Source organism: Anneissia japonica, unplaced genomic scaffold, assembly GCF_011630105.1.
Source record: "Anneissia japonica isolate Jap-2015-1 unplaced genomic scaffold, ASM1163010v1 scaffold284889_len227367_cov140, whole genome shotgun sequence".
NCBI lineage: Eukaryota > Metazoa > Echinodermata > Crinoidea > Comatulida > Comatulidae > Anneissia > Anneissia japonica.
Genome location: NW_022756579.1, coordinates 137,209 through 144,633, shown reverse-complemented (window position 1 = coordinate 144,633; position 7,425 = coordinate 137,209). Strand labels below are relative to the sequence as shown.

At 35.0% G+C, this 7,425-nt stretch overlaps 1 long non-coding RNA gene across 1 annotated transcript in view; it reads right to left on the bottom strand.

Annotated features, from left to right (window-relative positions):
• Positions 1–5,035: 5,035 nt before the first annotated feature.
• Positions 5,036–7,425, bottom strand: part of LOC117124226 — a 19,603-nt gene continuing 17,213 nt past the window's right edge. Inside the window, exon 3 of the long non-coding RNA XR_004447951.1 lies at positions 5,036–6,127. This is a non-coding gene — a long non-coding RNA (uncharacterized LOC117124226). The remainder of the gene's footprint in view (positions 6,128–7,425) is intronic.

Here is a 7,425-nt window from a genome sequence, read left to right as displayed (position 1 = left end):
GTTTCACTGTATACTAAATTATGCAGTACAAAATGAAGAGAGATGGAACAGAGCAGATGACTTACTTGCCATGCACCGAGACCAGAGCCTTTTTAATATAGGATTTGAAGGAAGAAAGAGTTGGTAAAGGCTTAAAATGTATCTAAAGAATTCCATAATTTTGGTCTATTGTAAAAAATAGATTTTTTTTCTAAGGGAAGATATATTTTTTTTTCTAATGAGACACTACATTTTGCAAATCTAGTGGGATAATTATGTATTTCAGACTGCTGTTTTGGAAATAATAAAGAAATATGTTTAGGTAATAAATTATTTATAAAACGATACATGAATGTGTAGGATTGAAATTTATTAGGATCAAAGACATTAAGTACATTGTATTTGTAAAATAAAGGTTTAGTGTGAGTTATGCACGTAGACCCTGCACAGATCCTGAGAGCACGTTTTGTAATTTAAAGATCAACTGTAGTCCCCCATGCAATGTTACAATAATTAATGTATAAAAGTCAACGCTGAAAGAATCGAAAGTGAAAACACAGGTGACAGGTAACTATTGAAATTCATAGACCTTCCTCCAATGATGAATCTAATGAAATACCTATGTTGCATAATGATGGTATGGTTTTCGCAGTTAAACCAGGTTCTAAGGTAGCGATGTGCTGGGGTCATTCGTTGGACAAATTCTAATAGCATCAGCGGAATAATTTCAAATCTTATACTATAGTCTTTGATTAGTTGGAGAACAAATAGCTCTCCAAAAATAGACTGTTCCTTTCTGCCCCTCTACCAATTTCTTCTGGTAAAACAGAGAACGCCTACATATCACCGACAAGGGAATTTTATTTCTGAAATAAGAAGATTCAAAAGGATACCTCCTTGTGTTACCAAGAGAGTTACAATCCGTAGCTTTACTGTTGCACCATAACACACCTTCTGCTGGTCATCAAGAAGTCACAAGAACAAAACATAGCTCAATGAGAAATTCTGTTATGAGATGGGCAACGATGTTGAACAATATTTTTCAAATTTGTAATCGTAGTAAGTGGACGTCTCGCTACTAAGGGCATAAAACCCGATGACCGAGTTTTATGCTAGGGTACCAATGAAGGGGTACATATTGATTTCCATGGTCCATTACCAAAAAAAAAAAAAAAAACAGAACAGTTCAAGATCTACATATTGGTAATGTCGACCTTTTTCCTAAGTAGGTAGAAATTAGTCTTCTCTCCTCCCAGACGCCTGAAGCCACTGCTGGAGCGGTGGTAAGGGACTTCTTCTCTCGGTTTGAGGTGCCTTTTCAGCTACAATCTGATGAGGGGAGAAATTTTGAAAGTGAATCATTTTCTTACTTGGTAAGTTTTTACTGATCAACAAGACTCGTACTACTAGCTACCAACCATCTTCTAACAGCCAAGTTGAACGCTTTAACAGAACGTCTATGGATGCTAAAATGTGCTTCGTTGGAAAAAGACAGACATGTTGAACATCCATCTTTCACAAATTTCTGGAACTTTAAGTCACATCGTGACATCGTAAATCGTTCCATAGGCTTCGCACCAAACATGTTGATTCTTGGACGCAATGTTAACCTTCCTGTTGATCTAGTTTTTGTTTTGGTGTTTGTGGACTGGAGAACGCAGTGGAAGTGGATACCTATATTTCAGAGCTTATAACCTCCTTTCGGGACGCTTGTGAGGTAGCAAGACAGACCCTTATGGAAACTCAGAAGCACATAAAACGAAATTACGATTTTCGTATTTTGAAACGGTTTTACCAAGTAGGGGACAAGGTTTACGTGCGAAGGGCAAATGTAAGAAGCTTCGCCTTCATTGAAGGTTCCATTTGTAATCATTGAGGTAAATGTCTCTCAGCTGGACGATTCGAACATCGATTTCTACAAATGCACTGGTTGCCGGGACAAAAAGCGAGATCTAATTACGTAATTATTGATGGGGTAATAAAATACATTTTATTTATTCCCCTCAGGAATGGACTTTAGTAATACTAAAGCATGGCCCTAGTGAGATGCAGCAGAATGCCCTGCCGAAGAGAGCAAAGTAAAGTTGGTGAAGATTGATTCGCCCGAGACAGAGCAACACCACTCGCCTGAGCCCTACCATCCTCACCGGCAGAAGCACCAGATCGCCGTCCACTCCCAAAGATCTCGTTCCGGTACGCGGGGTGTGCTGAGCGCAACGTGGTAAACGTGTGCATTACATCCTAGGTAGTCACAGACCGGCGTGCTTCAAGCCTTAGGTCTTGTGCATGTAGCGACGGGCTAATATTTAGCTGAAGGTATTGGAAGGGCTGGCCCAGCATATTGTCGGTGAAGAGGATTCTCCCCATGATTTAATGAACCGACTGAACTGGGAGCGATATACGTGTGAGCAAGGGGAACATTTTGACATTGATGTTAGAACCCGGGATGTAATGACCAAGTTGCGGGAAGCAATGGTGGCTGACGCGACGGTATGTCTCACAGTGAACCCAATAAGTGATCCAGTAGTCTTGATTTGTTTAGGCCACATCCAAACCCGATTACAAAGGCTCAAACGGGACAATCTTCATATGTGCGTCCTGGACTAGTGTTACATGTACCGACGTCATCAGGTGATCTGTCTGTATTTTCGGGTCATGGCGGAAGATGAGAGAGAGGACGAATACTTTCTGTGAGGTCTCGTCATCCTCCGCTCCGTCTGTTCAACATCCCACTCGATCAGCAGCTTATGCTGCATAACTGTTTAACCGCTGAGATCGTGGACCGGTATTTGCTGGTCTTTCCAAACACATATTTTAGTTTCAATTTGAACGTGAATGGGTTAGGGTGAGGCTCAGTGTGTCGCCTGCCAGCACTTTTTTGACTGCAAGGACCTCCGGATGTTGATCGAGTCTGATGGGCCGGCGGAACAGCGTGTAGGTTTGCCCCACCTCCTTTAGGCGACTGCAGATGCAGTGGCCCAGATCCTCGAGCAATCTCCTGACAAGTCTCACAGGCAAATCAAGCTATTGCCCAGGAATTCGAAAACTTTTCGTTGTTATTAGAAGCCTTTTTATTTCTGTGTACACAATAACAGCAACAGCAACAGCAAGCACTTTACTCGAGTCTCAGTGTTCTCTGGAAGTGTGGTGCAGATCGTACAGTATTTTTTTACGAACTGTGATTTCCAGCAATTTGCAAAATATTTTTCAATTTGCTTACTTTCTCATATCTATTTTAAAAATTCAATATATTATAAATTACACTGCACTGCCTTTTTAAATCTTTTTCATGTTAAAGTCAGAAAATGAAGACCAGTGAATTTTCTAAGAAAGCTGAAAATGGGCTTTTATGAAAGAGTAAGAGGTTGACTCTACAGTTCATCCATTTTACTCCACTGCGCTGCTTTCTTGCCACCTACTCAATCAAAATAAGATTAGATGTAATTTTTAATAAATTGTAATGATTTTTCAACCCTTAAAGACTTATTCAAATCCCAGGCTGACATATGTTTTATCATTTCCACTGCAAAGTTATGTTTTCTTGCCTGATCCAAATTAAATTAGTTCTTTTCATTTCCGATTTACTTTATCATTACATTGTATCTAATTGCTATTGCAATTAGGTACAATGTAATGATAATTAGAAAAATTATCTACAGGTAATTTTCTTTTTAAAACAAAACAGGCAACCTCTAATGAATATTGTAGAATAACTTTCCTTTTATATTGTTAATAAATGTATTAACTTGTAACTCTTTTCCTCGCATTTCATTCATGTTTGGTGTTCTATAATAAGTGTATTGCAGGGATGGGCATACAAATAGGATGACCGAGGGGTGCACCTAATTTTTTTTAGAACTAGGTACATACATGGTGTACTGCAAGCATTTTTTTTCTGTTAATAAATTCAATAAAAAAAAAAAAAAAAAAAAACCAATAAAATAGCGTACAGGAGAGGAGTACAATACTACAGCAACATAAAATACCATCTCCCTGCATAAAAACACCATCCCACAAATACTGTACTGTAGTATGTTTAACAGTGAACACATGCATAAGGCCTAGTATATTTTTATTTTATTTTATTTAATAATATTATTGATACATGATTACCAGTCTTAGCGAGTATATCTACAGACCGTATTATTATAACTCCAGAGAGGTGCTCAACTGTAGTACTCTAGGCTAAACAGAAAAAAAAAGCATTTGTAACAAACGAATGTAATTTCACTGTTCGATGACTAAATGATATGAAACAGCAATAGTGTTAATTGGTGAGGGAAATCTTTTCCTTCACAAAAAAAATGCTTGTTTGAATTAAAAGTAATATTATTTTTTTAATAGTACATATGTTGGTCATGGGCAACTTAAGTAGAGTTTCACAGTGATTGTGCGAGGATTTTTTTTAAATTATTATTTTCAATGGTTTTTACAATGCGCTTTGATTGCTTTCTTATATCTATTAAAAACAATGAATATATTATAAATGACACTGCATTACTTATTGATGTTGTAAATTTGAAATGCATAGATGTTTTCTCAAATCCTGATTATTAAAGAATACAACGTAGTTTGGCACTAAGTCTTATTAAACACCAGTCTAACCAAATTGAGAGGTTGCAAAAACGAGCATCCAAACTTATAATTGGCCAACAATAAGAGAATTAAATTAATGTCATACATCAACTAAAAATTGCTAGTTTTGCTGAGCGCAGAGTACAAGTAATTTTAAAGTTTGAAAAAATATTTTTTAAGTCAAAAAGGCACTGTGATATGTTACCGGCTGAAAGCGTTAGTGCATACAGCCTACGTCATTCTAACTTATTCATAACTATGCCAGGACTGATTTATTTTTAATATTCTACTGGTAATCACTTTCCCGTCTTTAGAATGATTTGGCTACTGATGTGCGAGAAGTATATTTTTATTTTAAAGGTTTGTACAATTCACCGAAAGATTATCTGAACAGCTTCTTTCTGTTTGTTTGGTAATCCTCTTGCATGGATGACTCAGTTCTCTTTTGATTTTGATTTCCAGTATGTCTGTTTCTTTTCTGTTTTTTTTTTTTTTTTTTTTTTTTTTTTTTTTTTTTTTTTTTTTTCAGTTTTAATGACACAAATACTTCAAATGAAATAATGTTAGTTCATTCATTGAATCACTTTATTTCCAGATGGAATCTATAGAACATATTCAATTTAAGTTACGGAAACCATCACCATATTTCTAAATCAGGTTTTCGGGGCCAGAGGATAATCATTAATTGTTATACTGTGTCTAACTATAGAGTCTAGTATACATATCGATATAAATTATAAATGTATAGATTTTGAACGACCCAATTAATCCCTAACAAAGAATTTCTGATGGGGTCTAAGAAAAAAATAAATTACAGTAAGATTAATTGAAAAATTAAAAAAAAGAGATTACACATACAAATTAATAGACATTGGTTAAAAAATGTTTAGAATTTAACTGTTTCCTTGCCACTAAGCTTGCTTTTGCTGATTTCAAATAAATCGATTGTTAAGAGTTATTTGTCAGAGGTTTTATCATCAACTTTATTTAAATAAACAGGAAGACCATTCCAATTATAGATACAATTACAAAAGAAAGATAATGTTAATATGAGGTTTAAGATTCGGTAAACAAAATCATGCTTAGTTGCTTTAGTGTATTATTGATGTACATCTTTTACTTCATAATATTCAGTTAAATATACTGGTCGAGAATCTTCATATACAATATACAATATGCCTGACTGAATAAAAATGAATGGCTCTTAATTGAAGGAGAAGACAACTGGAATGTCTAAAATCATTTGAAGCCTGATAATACCGAAAACCCCTTGCCCAGTATAACTCTGATCTAGTCTAATCATAATCCGTTTTGGAGTTATCCTTATACATTTTTGAATGCCCCATTACCAAGATGATATACTGTAGTCAACGACTACACTACACTGCTATAATGATCTTAACAAATTATAGAAAGGCCAGGTTATTAATATTGTATCTGACGGACCTCTGCAAAAATATCGAAGTTTTTGATACAGGCGATTACACGAAAGGTGGTCATTTGGCAATCAAATTCTAGAAGCCATTTTCGAAACCTTCGATGCGTGAGTCCCGCTTTTCCACATTATTGAAATCTAAGATAAAAAGATAGAAATAATTTAGCAAAGCCGTCTGTCTCATAGATGTACTGATTTACTAAACAAAGGTTAAATTTGTTTTTTGAATGTGTTTATAAATAAAGTGTTGAATGGGGCCCTTTATTATTTGCTGTAATTCAATGAGAAAATGAAAAACGCAAGCAAAACAATCTCTTGTGGTGACTGGGTTGCGGCTGAAACCGATATACTTCTTTAGGATCGTCAGAAAAGAAGTGTGAGAACCGCTTTTCCAAACAAACTATTATTATGTATCGTGATGTGCATTCTAAAATGCTTTAACTAATTATTAGCCTCCCCGAGATCATGTTCTTTATGTTGTTGTTGTTATTCTTGTCGGTACCGTCGTTGTCGTTTTCGTTTACGGTTTTGTTATGTTGTTGTTGTTCTTGTCGTCGTCGTTGTCGCTGTTTGGAAAATTGTTTGTTACCATGATAACTAAAGTTATTCGATCGGAAAGTCCGATCGGTAAGCCCGATCGGTTTCACACTTGGCGGAATGAAAGTAGTAATAAGGGGCGGGGCCTATTTTTTCTGTAGTATGCAAATAAGATTTAATATAATAACATTATGTTAATTGCTTATTTGCATAATCAATGCCACTGATAAGAAAATTTGCAATAAATACCATCAAAATTCCTATAAAAGATGCTTACTTAGTGAACATTTTGAAATTGTAATGTGTTCTGTTTTATAAAGTCGGATTTAACGCAATTTTCATTGCTTAAAGTCACTTGAATAGTCAACGATACAAAGCACTGACGTGCAACAGTGAAGGTGTGTAGAATGCTAAGACCCCGAAAGACTGAAAGTGATATACAAAAATGTAATAGTCTATTTTCCATTTGAAAATTTACAACTTTTGAAAATTCCCTTGTGATTTATGTATGAGTTGTTGTTGCTTTTCATTAATTTCATTATTTTTTATGCAATTAGGCATACTATAAAGGCGTTAATACTGCCACTAAATCTATTAAATGAATTTCTAAGTTAGTATCTTACAATAGTTTATATAATGCCCTATAAATTTTGCCATAGCCATTTTTATTTATTAATTTTTTTTTGCTGTAAAATGTCTTTGACTCTGAAGGTTTATGACCAATTTGGTAAAGTATTATTTTAGCTTTTAAGAATATTTTTTTTCTAATTATATGTGTGCAAGTATTTTAAAAGATATTTTTTTTCTCCTAATGTATGGAACATGCAAGTTGCAAATACATTAATGAGCATAAGATATATACAGTACTTCTTCTGATAATGCTTCACACACACACACCC